Below are 20396 nucleotides of genomic sequence, written 5' to 3'. Positions count from 1 at the left end.
GCTGGCTCGCAAAACTCGCACAAACTGCAAGTAGCAGAGAAATCAACTTCCATGTCATGTCGCGGGATGCCTGAACGGTCTACGCCACTTAACCAAAAAGCAGTTGCAGCGGCCATAGAGTTACTATACTGACTCTAGAGGACAAGCTACCCATAGGGCCCATGCATTGAAATCGGGAACCGCAAGAGAGCCGCCATGTTGCTACGCGCTGAGGTTGCCAGCTCGTGAGACGCTTGCTAGACTTGGTGACTGTAGTCAGTTTTAATCCGGCAACCGTAGGAGCATGGCATCTCGCTTGTAGTGTCGTGAAGTGGTGTGCGTGCAGCCGTGTGTTTGGGCTTTATAAGTTGGTTCTTTATTCTATGTTGCGGAATGGTGTGGGTGTGGTCCTTGTTAGCCGTGCAGGTGGCAGTTATGCAACCGAAGGATGATCCTGTTGAAGTTTCCGGCGGTGTGCGCTTTTCAGCGGTCACGCCTGTTGCAGTATAGTGTCACTCGACGAGGTTACGAGCTCGAAGCTGTGGTCGAATTCCTCGTTGGCGTTCCGTAATTCTCTTCGCACGGGCGCGGTATGTCGCAAAAGCCGCTTTCGCGATCTATTGTCGCGACGATAGATCGTTTTTTTTTTAAATTATTATAAGTAATGATCCAGCTGGGGGGGGGGGGGTAGGGCACATGTAACCGACAAACGGAAATCTCAGGAGAGCACCTGAGATTATAATAAAGCAGGCGCCGCAGGAACTCCAGGGCACCCAAGGGACAGTGCCCCCCACTGTCCCTTGGGTGCCCTGGAATCAAAGCTCGAAGCAGAACGGTACGTAGGTTGGGGCCGCCGAGGCAGGTGTGTGCCAGGGAGTGTTCGCACTGACAGCTCCCCTGGCACGCGCAGCAGTGCCTCGCAAGGTCGAGATACTTTAAAGGCACCTAGGCCCATGATCTTTCTTTTACCTTGGTGCAGTGAGCACAATTAACCTGAATAATATGGGGGGCATCCGGTGCAGTCGCGAATGCGAGTCATGGCATACGTAGCTCGCCTCGTCGGGCGTGTGTAGTAATATCAGAGTTACTTTTATGAACTTTCTGCATAATACGCTTTGTTACGGTACCTTAACGGAATGGGTCTAGAGGACGGTGTTGGTACGTTTTTTCGTACCGCCCTAATCCTGTACCCCCCCCCCCTCTACAAACACACACACATACCCCTTTTTTTTCTATATGTATACATACAATTCCTTGCCACGACGGATTGACCAGTTCAAGATGTCAACTTGTCAGTCACTGTCATAGGAATCACTGTAATAAACACAATTACACGATCGGATTGTTTACTTTGTTTTTATTGTAACACTGATGACTACATAGAACCTTATTTTGTATATGTGAGAGAAGTATGTGCATATGACAAGCTTAAGCCAATGTGCGATACACTGACAAAGCAGCTGCTACAACATGAACGGCATTGAGGGCCACACGACACATACATAATTAAATGTGCAAAATATAGGGAGAAGCTTCAAAATATGCTATGTAGCACTGCAAAGTAAACATATATTGTATGTGTACAATAAACGTTCAAAAAACAACGCACCAATGTCCCGTTTGCCTTCAAGTTTATTATCAAGTTCAAGTTTACTGAAATTTATTATGAGCACATGTACAACAGGAATCTACTGACACACCCGCAGTCAAGGTGGCTGTTCCAGGTGTGCTGGCTGCCTCAGTGTAAGAAAAAGAAAGAAATTGGGTGAATGTCGACACCAGTGCCACTGCTTCTTGCCTCTGACCTGCAAGTGCCTCCACGGCATCTTTGTTGGTGGAGTCTGCACAGATGAGCTGGCGTGGCGAGGCGTAGGAGTCATACGAGTGAATGAGTATCGTTTACATGGAGAAGTGGCTATTGACATTGCCTGTCGCTTTCTCTCAAATGCTTCCTTGGCGACTAGGGTGACATACCCGCAGTCAAGGTGGCTGTTCAAGGTGAGCTTGTTGCCTAAACGTAAGAAAAAGATAGACATTAGATGAATGTCAATACCAGTGCTATTGCTTCTTGCCTCTTACCTGCATTTGCCTCCACGGCCTCTTGGCTTGCGGAGTCTGCATGAGGGAGCTGCTGTGGCTAGGCGTAGGCATTGTCTAAGCAAAAAGAAAAGGCCATTCCAAATGGGGAATTATGGAAATAAATGCAGTTGTTATGTTTGCTTCTTGCACCCTTCTTGCCTAAAAGTTTTCAAACATAGTGTCCAGAACACACCAGCACTTTGACTGCTTCTGCTTTTTTTTTTACCTGCAGGTGTTGCTACGAGATCCTTAGTATGGCTGCGTGCAGCATTGTAACACTTGGTGGAGGCATTTGAAGTGGTAGCCAAAAATATGAAGAACCATCCTTGCCTGCATGAATGCTTTAAATTTTTTAATGCAGTGGTAACTATCACTATTAGTGCAAGGCCCCCACATCTATGCGGCAAGTGCCATAGCTCAAAACTGAATTTTTCCTTTAGCGTTTCACAAGGCGTCTGATATGTCCACATTAGATGTGATGTGCTTCTTTTTATTTATCCCAGTGTGGAAAGAGCATCATTAATTTTTTTATTTTTGCGTGTCTTGCTTTTTGGTTTATTTCTGAATTTATCAAGCACCGGTCTCATGACGCTAAAGTGACTTATGTAATGACAATCATCAGCTTTTGTTTTGCAGAAAAACAACGCATTTCCTGACTCATTGTTTGACATCCCCTCACTCGCATAATTTTGCAGAGTATTCTACCTATATTGACTTGCTTGACCTCCACTAAAGAGTCTTGCATTTTGAAATAGCATTCTTTCCTTAAAATCATTCGACACTTCTCATAATTTCTGTACCTTGGGCTTCTGATACTATGCATTCACCCTTTTTGCTTGTTGTTTCTGACTAGAAATGCCTTCTTTATTTTAGAGCTTAAATTTTACCTTTGGAACACACGGAAGGGCTTGTCATTGCATATCTGCATAACAGGGAAACATGTTTCATTAAACATTTGCAAAATCCAATTGAAGATTGATGAATGAAGCTTGCAGTGTGATTTGACTGAATGAGCCATAAAGTAAATCATCTCACTTGGTAAATTAAAGCACATATTAGTGTGATGTCCAAGACACCTTACACTAACGTGGTGGGTTCTCTAGCTTATAGAGCAAAATAATCGGTGCGTGAGAAAAAAATTATTTTTGCATACCCGTTTATACACTGATTTAAGGAAAATGAGCTGGAACTGTCCACATGATATACTTACTTTACCTGCGAGTATGGTAAACAAAAATGTGTCCCAGGTGCTTAGTGGTATTGTGTCAGTATTGCATATGTGCCTGTTGTCTAAAATAATTGAATTTTGAAAATGCTCGTAGGTATCTGATGTGCATATCTGCAGTTTATGGATACATGTAAAAGACTCAGCATCAAGTGCAAGGGAACGGTCTCACAGGCCCGGGGTCGATCATGCAAAGAGACTCGCTGCACAAATTTGTGACCAGAACAGATATGACACATGAAATGGCATGCAAGGAAGTGTTGAAAATATTACACAGTTAATAAAACGCCTGCACTATTAATATGTGGGTTCATACACTCGATTTCGTCCGTATTAGGCACTCGCCTCTTGATTGCTTTGTGGAACAGAAATACTCGGCATCGGGCTGTTTTTCTATTGTGGCGCGTTTGTAGAAGCATGATTGTTCAAAGTGTAACAATTACACAAATTCTATGACTTGCTTGTAGATTCGCCAGTACAATTCCGGTGCGCTGGTCCGCCTGTCCAGCAATTTCCTACTGAAGGGAAACCTGCAAATAAAAACACCTCTCCGCATGTAGAAAAATGCTCTACTGTGACGCTTCTCAAACGATTGTGATGCATCACAAGAGCTGTCTGCTCGCGTGATGTTCTGAACAAGAATATACATTCGTTTACTTACATGTGAAGGTATATGACAGAGCACTTCGAGGCTTCAGTGTCACATAAGGCACGAATGTGCCATAGCGTCCGATGTCGACCCGCGATCGCATGTCAAACCTAAACTGTACGAAACTACGACGAAAAAAGATTCGAAACCGAAATTCGCGTCATCCTTTATTGCATGAATGCGTACATCGTGATTTACATAAGTCACGGACTTAGCCATCGCTTTCTGTAAACTTAATATTAACTCACCACCTTCATAAAGCCATCAGGTATGCGTTTTTAAATGACGAAGCATAAGGTGACCTGTACTTCTTTTCAGCTCTTTCAATAATAACTGCGCTGGCCACAGTGACCAGTAGCAACAGGGTGGCGCCCTAGAGGTTCCCACTTTTCCGGCCCAGCTTTTCCTCTAGAGTTGTTCTACTATGGCAGCGGCGAATCCGCCGCTCAGTCTTGGGACGGTGCCGCCGTCTGTCGGGAGCTGGTTTACTCATCGACGATAGCAAAGGGCGGCGATGGCGTATGCAACGTAACCACTCCCCGGGTTGAGTGGCGGGAGATTTGAATTTCGGAAAAGGTTTTCGGACCCTTCAGATTCAATTTTCTCGTTAACTAAGTCTTTTCTTGGCACAAAACGAGCGTTGCGAGGTTTCTGGAAAGGTATTGAAACCGTACACGCCCACTTATTATTTACCTTTAGTGTCCCTTTAAGGAGCTATTTTCTCTTCAGACGAGAATGGTTGAAATGGTTGCTCAAGATGGTTGAAATGTTTTCGTGTATGAATTGCATAGTGCATGCTTTATATGCGCATTTTGTATATTTCTTATGCTTTAAACATATTAAGGACAGTGCTGTTTCTTGTTGTCAAGAATATTTGTAAAAGCTGGGTATGGTATTTGACTCCATTGTGTAGGTCTCAAGATATCTACAGCATTCTAGCCTTTTAAATTTTTGAATGGCTTCAACAGAAGACACTTGTTAGATATGGATATAGATGACGATAAGAAAGAATTGTCAATTTCTTTAGTGACATTCGACTATATCTAACCTGACATCTAACCTGAAAAAGTGACCAAGATTAAATATGCGAGCTTATTTAGGAAGGGCGTTTAATAGTAAAACAACATTACATAGTCAAGAGGCGAATGAAGGCATACAGTAGGGCACCCGCTTTCATGTCATCAGCAGGAAAACAGGTGACACAGAAGTCGATAGTTGTCTCGATTGTGGAAGTTATCCTGGTTAGAGCATAAATTACATTACTGCAGCCAAACGACTCGAAGACTTGTTGAAAGCGCTAGAAAGACACATTCTTTGGACAGACCTCATTGTTGAGGTCATCAGCTCAGATAGCTTGTAATTTCATATCAACGTTACATTCAAACATATTTCGGTAGGTTCCACGGTGTACTGCTGGTTTCAATAAAGGTTTGTTCTTCCTCCTCCATAGTGTAACAAAACATTGTGTAAGGAAAAAAAATAAGAGTCCTGAACGTCCAGTGGCGAGAAACGTAAAAACACACCAAACTTGGAAAGATTATTGAAAGGCAGAGGGTCCATTTTTTGTATGAGAGCCCTGGCTGTGCTGAAAGCCTAGGTATTCTTAGTCAAGGCTCCGAATAAGCATTTGAAAACGTCATGCAGTGAGATTCCTCTGCTACAGAATGGGGCCGTAAGATATGCAAAAACACCATGAAGACAGCGCGAGAAGATCTCTTCTAGAAGCTATATTACATGCTCGTAGGGGCTGTCAGCCAGTAGCCGTGAATACTAGTTCTTTTCACGTTCTCGTCATGGGCTTGCAGCACGTCGTTTCCCCGCTATAATCGAAATCGGCCACTCCGCAGGACAGAAATAAAAAAAAGAATATCAAGGAATAAAATATATACAAAATATGAGTCCATGTCTCCGCCTCTCGGTCAGGGCCGTGCAGAGAAGGAAAAAGAAGAGAAACAAAATTTCTCCCTAATCATCACGAAACGAAACGCACAAGAGCTCTCACAAACGTGGCAGCCTGAATATCACAAGTAACCTCTAGGGGTGTCCATGGGACGGAGCTGCAAGCCCAACAGCAACAACAGAGTTTAGCAAGTGTTACTGTTGCAGGCGCAACAGCTGACATCGGAGGGCTAACTCGCCTCACAATGGTATGGGAACCGCATCTTTGAGGCATCACATTCATTGGCTGACTTAACAAAGAAATAGCAAAATGGGATGGCGCCAGCTGATAACTGAGGTACCTGCAAGTGGACCTGCAGCTCCCACAAGTAGGTGAAAACCGTGGCTTAAGGCAACGCATTAGTGAGAAATGCGATAACGTGGCCCATGGGCTTGCAATAGATATGACAAATAATTTGGAGGAGATTTGTACGCAGCGGGAAGAAAAAACGGGGACCCCTGGAGCGTTCAACTATCGCATTTGCGCGAGAAGGAGCTGGTGACGCGTTTATCGGCCATAGTACCTGGAATACTCGAATACGTATTGCGAACTTTATCAGAAAATGGCTAAAAGCTATGACGACACCGCAGGAACTGTCGTTCTTTTATGCTCTAGGACAATTGTTTCTGTGTCATTTCACGTCAATTGTGCCAGACGTGCCGCTGAACAACGTCACATCTTTTGTATAATAATAAAACGTGGATATTTACTAGCTTGATAACAGTCATGTCGCCATATTCCAGAAAATAGATTTTGTTGAGACGTAACATAGTTTCGATTTTGGCTCCACTACGTGAAATGGGTCTGCGTTAAAACTAATTTAAATGTTCTTTTATTGTGTAAGGCTGCACAATTTCGCTTGTCGAACCTACAAGGATTTGTCTTTAATTTGTAATTGGTGTTTATCCGGAACCTAGGACGGTAAAAGCTGAAGAGTTCCAGGTTCTGGGCCAAATCTGCCAAAGTGAGCATTTTTTTCCTGCAGAACTATTATTTTGTCATCATAATTATTTCTATTCACTTTCCCACAATTATCTTTTATATATGTTGTGGGGGATGGCGGGTTCTCACACCCGTACTCTTGGGACAAAGGAACGACAAACACAGTAGTGCAAACAATCACAAGGGCATTTATTGCACCTTTCATAGATCAATGCCTGCTAGCCGAGTTGCTGTCCACAAAACATGCCGATGGGCGCGCGACAAATCTAGAAGTCCGACTCACCGCGACCGGAAAACGAGCGAATATGTTCGCCCCATGCTGGATCCCAACGCCTGGTCGTTCGCGTGTACGGTCACGCCAACGGTGGCGCGTTCGAAGGCAGGCCACGCGAGGCGGTCTCGCAGAAGCATGGGTCGGCGTGCGCGCGCGGGACGTCCTCGCTGTTAGCCGATCCGCCGGGAAAGAGCCAGCCCGTTCACCCCTGCGCCCCCAAGTAACCCTGCCGTGAGGCGGCGTTAGCAACGCAACACTCGCGCCATCTCTCGCACTGCGCCCCAACCACATCGACCGCCGCGGGCATCACGCAGGCCACGCGGCGAAGCCGGATTACAGGAGACGCGCCATGCGGGAAAAACATATCAGGGGACGCGCGAGAGTCGCGCATCCCCACAATGTATTTAACCCAGAAGGTACAGCTGTAAATTACAGAGGGAAGGGCGATTATGGCAGGGGTCTACAGTATACCAGCATGCAGTAAACATTAGATTATTAATTTTCTTGCGCCATTATGTTGCACAAATTTTCCTAAAGAACATGGCAATTATAGCAAATTTTTGGTTTTTTTCTACTTGCATCCGTGATTCTTGCAATAAGGTGAACCACGTAAAAATATGATGTGCATTATGTATATCTGCTCACGTTTCATCTTCGCAATCTCATCTTGTGTTTTGTTTTAAGCGAGATCTTAACTTTTGAATTTGGCTCCTGCGCCCGCTCGGCGCAGCTTCGTGCCACCGTTTTGCCACACCGAGCAAAAAGTGCAATGCTTCAATAGTCAGCAGGCACGACGTAGGACTACAAGGCGAGGGTTTCATTGTGTTCTGAGGATTTCAGTTCCAAGAACCAGTATGAAAACTGCCATTTTATATACGTTCTGTCAAACTTCCCAAAGCGTGTCAGAAACAGGGGGGAGGGGGTAGCGAGAGCTCCAGAGTTGGCGTCTTTAATCGCAGCAACTATGTTTTAACGCGATCGCGTTAAATTTGAAGCATGTGTTGTGAATATCACCTGGCCGTTGGTTTCAACCTCAATATGCGGATGTATAAATGAGCAGGGGATAGGTGGAAAAAGGAAGTATCATGGGCCTCGTATTGACCATGTTTTTATTGACTGCGATCGTCACGATCTGCGAAAAACAAGTGCCATATGGGTCGAGTGACTCGAGGCGAGAGCGCGCTCACGTGCGCGGAGAAATAATGCGAGCGCCTGGTGCACGTGAGGACGCGGAATTCTCGCGCGACAAGTGTGCCTTCCCGTACCACGAGCACGGAATAACCGCGTGTGTTGAGCAACAAACGCGTACACGTGTACCCGCGTCAAGCGTGCAAGACGCGAACGATCCCTGCAATGAACTCCTGTTTTCGTGGCATCGCTAACACCGCGTGCACTTCGCTTAAATATCTTCTAAAACAGTGCCGAAAAGCACAAGCAAATTGTACTTATACCTCGCACACGCGGGTGTTTTTTGTAGCCTCGAAGTTCTCCCGGCCGATTCTGTGTAAACACGCAGAACGACGCTCTCGGTGATTTTTCCCGGTCGGAATCGAGAAAAAAGTCTTTCCAGACTAGATTCGGTTGCTGCATCCGAAGGCGCAGCAGCCAGGCATGGTTTCCTTGCAGTCAAACGCGAGCGCGACAATCGGAACACAAAAGAACGTAGGGAACCTGCGCTTCCTGCGCTCTAACTCAGCCGGTCCGCCCGGCGCTTGGAAGGTATATGGCACCCCAAAGTCACGTGGTACGGTTGGGCCAATGAACGCGTCGGCGGCGCGGGGAAAACGAATGCGGTACTCTGAAATTTTTTCCAGGGATTCTAGAGCGTGCGGCAAAGCAGCACCACTTAGAGGGAAGCCTGGGTGACGGTGAACGAAGTGGGGAAGGAAAAAAGCATAGAGTTTAGAGGAAAAGCTGGGCCGGAAAAGTGGGAACCTCTAGGGCGCCGCCCTGTTGCTACTGGTCAATGTGGCCAGCGCAATTACTATTGAAAGAGCTAAAAGCAAGTACAGGTCACCTTATGCTTTCTCATCTAAAAACGCATACCTGATGGCTTTATGAAGGTGGTACGTTAATATTAAGTTTACAAAAAGCGATCACTAAGTCCGCGACTTATGTAAATCACGATGTATGCATTCTTGCAATAAAGGATGACGCGAATTTCGGTTTCGAATCTGTTTTTTGGATGCGTAGTAGTTTCGTACAGTTTAGGTTTGACATGCGATCGCGCGTCGACATCGGACGCTATGGCACACACACTCGTGCCTTGTGTGCCACCGAAGCCCCGAAGCGCTCTGGCATATACCTTCACATGTAAGTAAACAAATGTATCTCCTTGTTGAGAATATCACGCGAGTAGGCAGCTCTTGTGGTGCATCACAATCGTTTGAGAAGCGTCACAGTAGAGCATTTTTCTGCATGCGGAGCGGTGTTTTTATTTGCAGGTTTCCCTTCAGTAGGAAATTGCTGGACAGGCGGACCAGCGCACCGGAATTGTACTGGCGAAGCCGCAAGCAACTCAAAGAATCTGTTTAATTGTTGCACTTTGAACAATCATGCTTCTACAAAGGCCACAGCAGACAAACAGCCTGATGCCGAGTATTTCTGTGCCACGAAGTAATCAAGAGGCGAGTGCCTAATGCGGACGAAATCGAGTGCATTGAGACTTAGAACGGCAGAAAGCTCAGCTACTTGGTAAGGATTCATTATGCAAAACAGAGGTGAGGCATGCAGACAGGACACAAGAGTAGAGAAGTGGGCGGCGCTCGTGTTGTTTGCTTGTAAATACTCTACTCTTGTGTCCTGTCTGCACGCCTCACCTCCGTTTTGCATAACGAGTGCATCAACCCACATATTAATAGCGTAGGCGTTTTATTAACTGTGCAATATTTTCAACACTTCCTTGCATGCCATTTCATGTGGAATATCTTTTCTGGTCACAAATTTGTGCAGCGAATCTATTTGCATGATTGACTCCGGGCCTGCGGGAACGTTCACTTGCACTTCATGCTGAGTCTTTTACATGTATCCATAAACTGAAGATATGCACATCAGATCCCTGCGAGCATTTTCAAAATTCAATTATTTTAGACAACAGGCACATATGCAATACTGACATAATCCCGAGTACCACTAAGCAGCTGGGAGACATTTTTGTTGACCATACTCGCAGGTAAAATAAGTAGATCATGTGGACAGCTCCAGCTCATTCTCCTTAAATCAGTGTGTACAAGGGGTATGCAAAGATAATTTTTTTCTCGCGCACCGATTATTTTGCTGTATAAGCAAGAGAACCCACCACGTTAGTGTAACGTATCTTGCACATCACACTAATATGTGCTTTAATTTACGAAGTGAGATGAGTTACTTTTATGGCTCATTCAGTCATATCACACTGCAAGCTGCATTCATCAATCTTCAATTGGATTTTGCAAATGTTTAATGAAACATGTTTCCCTTTTATGCAGATATGCAATGGCAAGCCCTTCCGTGTGTTCCAAAGGTAAAATTTAAGCTCTAAATTAAAAAAGACATTTTTAGTCAGAAACAAGCAAAAATGGTGAATGCAGAGTATCGAAGCCCAAGGTACAGAAATTATGAGAAGTGTCGAATGATTTTAAGGAAAGAGTCATATTTGAAAATGCAAGACTCTTTAGTGGAGGTCAAGTAAGTCAATATAGGTAGAATACTCTGCAAAATTATGCGAGTGAGGGGATGTCAAACAATGGGTCAGGAAATGCGTTGTTTTTCTGCAAAACAAAAGCTGATTGCCATTACATAAGTCATTTTAGCATCATGAGACTGGTGCTTGATAAATTCAGAAACCAAAAAACAAGACAAGCAAAAATAAAAAACTATTTAATGATGCTCTCTCCGCACTGGGATAAATAAAAACAAACACATCACATCTAATGTAGACATATCAGACGTCTTGTGAAACACTAAAGGAAAAACCCAGTTTCGAGCTATGGAACTTGCCGCATAGTTGTGGGGAGCCTTGCACTAATAGTGATAGTTAGCACTGCATTTAGAAATTGAAAGCATTCGTGCAGACAAGGATGATTCTTTATATTTTTGGCTACCACTTCAAATGCCTCCACCAAGTGTTACAATGCTGCACGCAGCCATACTAAGGATCTCGCAGCAACACCTGCAGGTAAAAAGCAGAAGCAGTCAAAGTCCTGGTGTGTACTGGACACAATGTTTGAAAATTTTTGGGCAAGAAGAGTGCAAGAAGCAGACATAACTGCATTGATTTCAATAATTTCCCATTTGAATGGCATTTTCTTTTTGCTTAGACAATGCCTACGCCTAGTCACAGCAGCTTCCTCATACAGACTCCGCAAGCCAAGAGGCCGTGGAGGCAAATGCAGGTAAGAGGCAAGAAGCAATAGCACTGGTATCGACATTCATCTAATTTCTTTCTTTTTCTTTCGTTTAGGCAGCCAGCGCACCTCGAACAGCCAACTTGACTGCGTGTGTGTCACCCTAGTCGCCAAGGAAACATTTGAGGGAAAGCGGCAGGCAACGTGAACAGCCACTTCTCCATGTAAACGATACCCTTTCTCTTGGATGACTCCTTCGCCACGCCAGCACACTTGTGCACAAAGATGCCGTGGAGGCACGTGCAGGTCAGAGTCAAGAAGCAGTGGCACTGGTGTCGACATTCACCCAATTTCTTTTTCTTACACTGAGGCAGCCAGCACACCTCGAACAGACACCTTGACTGCGGGTGTGTCAGTAGATTCCTGTTGTACATATGCTCATAATAAACTTCAGTAAACTTGAACTTGATAATAAACTTGAAGGCAAATGGGACATTGATGCATTGTATTTTTCAACATTTATTGTACACATACAATATATGTTACACTTTGCAGTGCTACAGAGCGTATTTTGAAGCTTCCCCCTATATTTTGCACCTTTAATTACGTATGTGTTGTGTGGCCCTCAATGCAGTTCATGTTGTAGCAGCTGCGTTGTCTGTGTATCGCACATTGGCTTAAGCTCGTGATATCCACATACTTCTCTCACATATACAAAATAAAGTTCTATGTATAGTCCTCAGTGTTACAACAAAAAATGAAAGTAAACAATCCAATCGTGGAATTGTGTTTATTACAGTGATTCCTATGACAGTTACTGACAAGTTGACAACTTGAACTGGTCAATTGATCTATAGCCTCCTCTATTTTTCAAAAATAAAGGAGGCTATGGATCCGTCATGGCAAGGAATTGTATGTATACATAAAAAGAGGGGGGTATGTGTGTGTTTGTAGTAGGGGGTACAGGATTAGGGCGGTACGAAAAAATGTACCAACACCGTCCTCTAGACCCATTGCGTTAAGGTACCGTAACAAAGCGTATTATGCATAAAGTTCACACAACCAACTCTTGATATTACTGCACACGCCAGGGGACGCGAGCTACATTTGTCATGACGCATTCGCGACTGTACCGGATGCCCTCCATATTATTCTCTTTAATCGTGCACACTGCACCGAGGCAAAAGAAAGATGATGGGCGCAGGTGCCTTTAAGGTATCTCGACCTTGCGAGGCTCTGCTGCGCGTGCCAGGGGAGCTGTCCGTGCGAACACTCCCTGGCACACACCTTCCTCGGCGGCCCCAACCTACGTACCGTTCTGCTTCGAGCTTTGATCTCCCCACTGTCCCTTGGGTGCCCTGGAGTTCCTGCGCCGCCTGCTTTATTATAATCTCAGGTGCTCTCCTGAGACTTCCGTTTGTAGCTAGGTTACATGTGCCCTACCCCAACTGGATCAGTGCTTATAATAATAAAAAAGCCCGATCTATCGTCGCGACGATAGATCGCGAAAGCGGCTTTTGCAACATACCGCGCCCGTGCGAAGTGAATTACGGAACGCCATCGAGGAATCTGACCACAGCTTCGAGCTCGTAACCTCGTCGAGTGACACTCCTGCAACAGGCGTGACCGCTGAAAACCGCATACCACCGGAAACTTCAACAGGATCATCCCTCGGTTGCATAACTGCCACCTGTACGGCCAACATGGACCACACCCGCACCGTCCCGCAACATAGAATAAAGAACCAACTTATAAAGCCCAAACACACGGCTGCACGCACACATCACGACAGTATGCGACAGTACAAGCGAGACGCCATGCTGCTACGCTGCTACTGTTGCCGGATTAAAACTGACTACTGTCACCAAGTCTAGCAAGCGTCTCAGGAGCTGGCAACCTCGGCGCGTAGCAACATGGCGGCGCTCTTGCGGTTCCCGATTTCAATGCATGGGCCCTATGGGTAGCTTGTCCTCTAGAGTCAGTATAGACCTCAGACTCTGCCCAGGCGGCGCTGCGGAAAAAGCCGTCACCAGCGCCCCCATCGGAGCCTTGGCGCGAACTGAGTAGTGCAAGGAGAGCTGTCCGCAAGCGAAGGTGCATAGGCCACAATGTACCCCTCTCTTTCGTTTGTGTTGAGGCACGGTTTCCTAAAAATCAAGGACCTGGAAAGCTTCTTCCGCCCATCCATGCTTCGGAAAGGAAGCTCAGCAGGGCGAAGTACGTGTACAATATAAAATAAAGTCTCAAGTGTTATTTCGGCGTGCTGCAACTCGAAAGTACAGAGAGCATCAGGTTTGTCTGTATGCATATCAGCATAAAAATCTAAGCATTTCAAATTGGTTCATATTGAATATGTCCTGAACACAAGACTTAAGTATCTCCAATATTTTTGTGTATTTTATCGTAATGTTTTGTCTCGCAATTATTTAGAGAGAGAACCCTTTGATAACTTTTTCCAGGGCAGCAACCATAAAACGTTTTCCAAGGCAGCAAACAGCGTGAGATCATAACGAAAGAAGCTTCCTACAGTGCCTACGCGCTGCATCTTTCTTTCTCGCAGGAGCTACAGCATCGCTCATACCTTAATTTGAACTTTTCGCAGACGCTTCGAGCAATAAGCGCGTACAAATAAATGTAAATACACGCGACATTTTTTTTTTCTTTACACAAGTGCGTTACTTCGCAATTACTCGTCCAGTGCTCCTACAGCAACTTCATTGCTCCCATTTGAAAAACGCAGCCGAGCAGGCTCAGCACATTGCGAAGCGTGCTCGTATCGACGCAGGACATACAAAATACCGAAAGTAGAAATGAGCTCGCGATACAACGATGCTCTAGAACAGGATTTTGAATTCATAAACGAACCAAAATGCTTGGTTAAGCTGACCTGCCAAATCTCTCCGTTCCACTTGTTGAGTCAAGCGGAGGCGGACGTCTGTTAAAAGGTGGAGATATCGATGGCACATAAGCAGGATGGTTCGCAACGTTGTTTTTTCTGTTACCAACGAAGTGGCGGCTGCAGATTCTTGAGTTTTCGCTTGGTTATCACGGTCCTCCGTCAGGGCTACTGAACACAATTACGGAAGAACAAAATTGTCGCACTTTCTCATGCGAGCTGCTGTGTTGTGCGGAATGCAAGTAATCCGATTACCCAACAGGTTGAACGGCCCGTATCCAGCGCTCTCGCCTTTCCCCTTCATGCGATCGCGATGGAAATCGGTAAAACTGAACGTTGTTGTTCCGTCCTCCACGTTCATGGCAATTTACCACACAACAGTAGCGTCGATTGCGGCGTTTCTTCGTAGCGCGCGGAGCTATTGCGGTTGCCGTCGTTTCCGTCATCAGTCTGAAGAGTGAGCCAGCAAGCGCTTTATGGCAGTTCGGCGGCGCGTCCGACTAGCGTAGAAATTCATAGCTCTCTGTCTGGGTGTTAAATGCGCAAAACACTCGCAATATGGACCAAAATCTAGTTAAATTGTTTCGCCGTCGCTAGCTGCATAGGCAACTTAGCAAGGGAGTCGGGCTTCGCACTACTCAATTATTGCCTCTTCGCACCGGCAGGTGGCGCTACGCGTCTTGCAAAACTCCAGAGTCTGACGTCCATAGTAACTCTATGGAAAAAAGAGGCGAGGCGCGCGAAGGAATAAGGTAGGCGGATGGGCGCTGGGTTGACCACCTCTTCCAGTTGCTACACTTTCTTTTTGTTTTGTTTTTTGCGATACGGACGTGCCGGGTTTGTCTCGTGGGGCTTTGGTCTCGTGATAAGATCGTCCTCGCACGCGGTACGCTGTGTGTGCGAGTCATCGAGGAAGGAAATAACTGATGAGGGTCTCTGACGTCACTCTTTGTGAAGCGAAAATAAAGCCGGAAGTTGGCGTTGATCCACCGTCATGTCCGGCCAGTTCTCCTCTTTTGTTGGCATTTTTCGCGAAACCACACCGCGCTGCACGCAATCGGGCTGCTCGGACGCGCGCGCTGCGCAGCAATCCTAACGCAAAGGATGCCATCGCGATGTGTCATCGCATTGCCCTTGTCGAAGTGATGTTGAAAGAAGTTCGTAATGAACTACGCAAACTGGCCAGTGAGGGTGAACCCGCTGATTTTACCGGACTTTATGAAAATAAACATGCGTTATCAGCCCAGCCAGCTGAACTGTATTCATCAACCGCAGATACCTGCCGCTGCCCAGTTTTCGCGTGTTTTTAAAAACGATTACCTTTATCGCTCCCTTTACCTGCTTACTGTTAGACTTCCTGGGCCTCTCAGACGACTGTCAGCTAGACGTCTGGCGATAAGAAAAAATGTACGCATTCATAGTGCCCTGCAAGAACGCACTGGAGACACGTACGACACACCGATCCATTTGCGACCCATCAGGTGTTTACCAGCACATGCACGTATTTCTGGTGGCCGTGCGTTACTACCAGAGTGCGGCGGCAAGGAAGCAGAAGATGATTTCTGACTCTGCGTTTAGATACATTGAGTGCGGCCTGAGGTGCCTTCTTCCCACGGAAAATGAAGCTTCACGGAACCAAAGTTTTCTGATAACCGGCGCACGGGGCAAAAGAGTACGCGCGTAGACCCGGCCTACATGCGACCCTGGAACAGCTGCTTGATGTGTTCGCAGGTGTATATTCTGTGGAGCCTTGCTCATTCTTGCAGCGCATCCGCTAACCTTCACTTCGCTGCGCTTCTCACGCGCACAAATGAGATAGGCCTGCAGTAAGGAGGATTCGTTCCTTAAGTCCAAACAGCCGCTCCTTTCCCATATACCCGGATGAAGCGTCAACTGGCCCGCGCACGGTGCCGGGGGCAGCAAAATGCACATATTCACATTGAAAGTGTTTTTAAACCTCATCATGTGTGCTGGAACTACTCTCCTTGGTCAAAGAAAGGGCTTCACCCATTTTCGCCCGCACACTCCAAACTCGTAAAACGAGGCATCGCTAAGGAATGTTTGCGAGCTGCTCTCGAGCGTTCGTGCGAGCACTCTGTTGAACAGAGCTTTTCAGCGCGTTAAGCGACTAACATCAGCAGGCTACCCCATCAGCGTGTTGTGCAGCGTTGCTGGTGACCTGATAAAAAAGTTAAGGAACGCTGGAAAACAAACTATGCAGTCACAGCCTTCAAAATCTAGGCTAGACGTCATTTCCTATGTACACCGTGTTTCCCATAACATTATGAAAACTGCGGCTAAAGCAGGAGTGAGGGTTGTGTGCAATGCCCCTAATAAACTGAGCGGGTTTTCCAAAATAGTCTACAGGGTGGATACTGTCGCGCGAAAAAGTTCCTATAAGAATCATATTCACGGCTTCATTCACTGTACCACGCAGGGCGTCTTCAATATCCCGCTTGATTGTAAACGTTGCTATATCGGCCGAACGGGGAGGTGCCTTAATGATCGCCTGCGCGAGCATGCCACTTCACTAAAAGGAAACCCGTACAGTCACCTGGCTGCCCACTGTAACACCAGTGGTCGCACCCCGGTCTTTAAGAACTGCGAAATAATTAGAAGATATGGTGAAAAGCGCGTGCGGGAAATATTTGAGGCATTTTGCATATTCACAAGTGGCAGCGCATGCGTCAGTTCTGCGTCCCTCACGTTATAAACAAAAGAACTGGATTATCCCTATGGCTAACGCTTAACCTTGTTTTTCTGTTCTTTATGTCACCTTCAATGATGTCTGTATATGCTGCTTCTGCAAATAAAGCATTTGGTTGCTAGTCAGCGCTCCGTCCAGTGCTCCTTACTCGCTCGTCCTGTGTCGCGATGTTTCTATATTTTTATTCCAAAGTGAACATCGAGCGTAAGTACAGGCGTTAGCAGGATCCAGCCACATCGCAGACCACTGCAAGCAATGCGAATGCGCACCTTCTTTTCACAGCACATGTGTTACAAAGGTACAATCAGAAAAATGCAGATTGATTCTTGAGTCCTGCAACATCCAAAAACAATCTAACAAATGTGTTAGCACTGCCTCTATCTCATTGACAATGAAAGAGTGCAACTACTTGCGTTGAAACTTGTATGATAAACAACTGTGACGATTGCATGACTTGATGCATGCGCCTCTATCAAGTTCTTTGGTCTGCTACCACGTGTCGTGTGGGTGCACTGCACCCACACGACACGTGCACTGCATGCATGCAGCAAGCACCTAACAACCGTATGTCAAATACAGCGAAAAATCATTTGCTCTCGCTTCTGCAAGATCGTCATGCAGCGTCATCGCAAGCAGCTGGACCCGCCATTACATACGCGTAATGCATCGCCTATAGAGGCGCCACTCATGGCCACCTAGCGGATGCTTTCGAAAGCTCGCACGGGATGCACTACAGGTGACAATACTTTGCAGCAAGGATGGCTGAAGTTCGCGGCTGTGATTTACAATGAGTTCGGGCGCCTGACCGCTTTATTAGTGGTGACAGTTGCAGGAAAGACGCGTCTTTCTGTGTGAGCGGACGTGTACACGATGTTACCAGAGTGTGGGGCAACCAAGTCCACTTACGTTCCAGGTTCTTCCTTCAAACAATCGCAACGCAGCCCATTTATACGAAGTGGAGCTTTTGTTAAGGAAACGGCGTCGTTTTATTGACGTATGTTTGAAGTAATAGCTTAGCGCGAATAAAACCACGGACACACGCGCTTGTCCTTGTCTGTCTTCCTTGTGTCCGTGGTTTTATTCGCGCAAAGCTACTACTTCAAGTATGGACGACCAACTAGCCCAACAGTCAACTCTTCTATTGACTATGGGATGTCTCAAATGTTTATTTTTAATTCTGCCCATGCCGTAATACTTTTACTGCACCTCAATAATAAGCATACATCGTTGGTGCACACTTACATCTCAAACGACTCCGCACGGAGCAATGCCTTTGAAAATTGCATTGATCTTGCTACAAATGAATACACGGGAAATCGGCCAATGAGTGCCGTCAAAGTCGCCTGAAGAAGAGTAACTGCCAATTTGTGAAGCAAGCCACCAAACGCACGGGTGAATAGAAGTGTGTGTTAACACTGCACGGCTGACGCAATTACGCTGCGTGCGTCGACGAACTGCACTTCTCGCTGCAGTTTTCGCAATTGGAAATTTTCTTTGTGACATGCTTGGAAACATGCAAAGCAAAAGTCTTACAAACGTTTGAGTATGTATGTAAATATATATATATATAAAGATGTGTATGTGTGTGTTATGGAAGAGGTGAGCCACACTACATATTTAAAGGCAATCAACACCGGCCAAGGTAAACGGGTGCTGGTGGCAAATTCGGGATTAGTTCTTTCAGGCGTAAGCATTGGACTCCTACGCCTCAAAAGTTAAAGAAGAGTTCAATTGAGTGCAATCATCATTATCATTAGCCTATTCTTTCAAAGCACACTGCCGGACGAAGGCCTCTCCCTCCGATCTCCATTTACCCCGGTCTTCTGCAAGCTCATTTCAACTTGCGCCAACAAATTTCCTGGTTTCATCACCACAACTCGTTTTCTGCCGCCCTCGACTGCGCTTCCCTTCTCTTGGCACCCATTCTGTAACTCTAATAGTACACCAGTTATCTACCCTACGCATTACATGGCCTGCCTCCATCCATTTCTTCTTTCGCCTAATCTTATCTCCGTTTTCTCTCTGATCTACACTGCTTTGTTTTTGCCTCTTAACGTTACTCCTAAAATTTTTCGTTCCATAGCTCTTAGCGCGATCCTTAACTTGTTTTCGAGCTTCAAGGTTCTGCCCCACATGCTAGCACCGGTATAATGCAATGATTGTACACTTTTCTTTTCAACGACAGTGGTAAGCTCCCAGTTACGATTTGGTAATGCCTGCTGGTTGCACTCCAACCCATTCCTATTCTTACGTAAATTTCCTTCTCATGACCATGGTCCCCTACGAGTAATTCTCCTAGATAAAGGTACTCCTTTACATACTGTAGAGTCTGACTGGCGGTCCTGACTCCTTGCCAGGCTATTGAATATTATGTTAGTCTTCTGCATGTTAATCATCAACCCCACTTTTACAGTTTTTCGGTTAAGGTCTTCAATGATTTTCAAAACTACATTTTCCAACTACAGGCCAATTTCTTTAATGAACACGTACTGCAATTTATAAGAGCATATCATTCATAAACATATCAGCAGGTCTTTAGCTGAGAGTAGAATTATCTCTCAGTGGCAACATAGGCTCCGTGCTGGCCACTCAACCGTCAGGCAGCTCATCGAATTCACTCATGACGTAGCGCTGGCACTAAACACTCGTGTAGAGATAGATGCCACCTTTATAGATTATGCGAAAGCATTTGAAACAGTCTGTCACAGAGTACTTTTCGTTAAACTACGCTCGGTTCTTTGTAGTAAGCCAGTCGTAAGCCAGCCAATAACGACCACCAACTAGCCCGCTTATCCCTGTTAAATACGTAAGCCAGTCATCAGGGACTCGGCCTTCCGCAAGTGACGCTTCAAACATAATTTTCAAGTAATGCGCAACCCATTCTGCATACCTGCGCAGAAATACGTTCGGTATGTCATCGGGGCCTACCGATTTTTTGACGTCAATGTTTAATAGAAGAACTACAATTACCTCATACGAGACTTCAACGTCTGGCATCTGTTCCGAGTGAAGCGATGGAGAGAGTATGGATTCAGTACTGGATTGTGACGGGGTAACAGAAAACACCGACTGAAAGAACTCGTTGTAAGAAGAAGCAATCACTGCAGGATCAGCAACTACAGTTTTATCAACGACAGTGCTATGCTACTCGTCCTTTTTCGAGATGTGAGGCCAAAATTTATCGGGAGACGACCTCATGAAATCTGTCAACATTTCTTTGTAATATCTACTTTTGGCTTCAGTGGTCATAGACTGCAGTTGTTCAGACAACTGAGTTATTTTTGCGGGGTATTTTGTTACTTTCCGTCTCTGGCGGCTTATTCGACGTTTTAGTTGGATGATTTCCCTGTTGGATCCAAGGGTTCCGTTTAGTTTTCCTTC

The 20396-nt window shown here is 45.8% G+C and overlaps 2 long non-coding RNA genes across 2 annotated transcripts; one reads left to right on the top strand and one right to left on the bottom strand.

Annotated features, from left to right (window-relative positions):
- Positions 1–1593: 1593 nt before the first annotated feature.
- LOC142578402 (uncharacterized) lies at positions 1594–4741 on the bottom strand. Its single transcript, XR_012827214.1, has 3 exons — positions 3945–4741; positions 2059–3813; positions 1594–1990 (listed from the first exon to the last, which is right to left on the bottom strand). It is a non-coding gene; the product is annotated as an uncharacterized LOC142578402 (long non-coding RNA).
- Positions 4742–9849: 5108 nt separating this feature from the next.
- On the top strand, positions 9850–11802 carry LOC142571332 (uncharacterized). The gene is made up of 3 exons (XR_012825856.1): positions 9850–10589; positions 11386–11460; positions 11783–11802. It is a non-coding gene; the product is annotated as an uncharacterized LOC142571332 (long non-coding RNA).
- The last annotated feature ends 8594 nt before the right edge of the window (positions 11803–20396 follow it).

The sequence above is a fragment of the Dermacentor variabilis genome, chromosome 1 (assembly GCF_050947875.1).
Source record: "Dermacentor variabilis isolate Ectoservices chromosome 1, ASM5094787v1, whole genome shotgun sequence".
NCBI classification, from domain to species: Eukaryota; Metazoa; Arthropoda; class Arachnida; order Ixodida; family Ixodidae; genus Dermacentor; species Dermacentor variabilis.
This window is presented reverse-complemented; position numbering and strand designations above follow the sequence as displayed.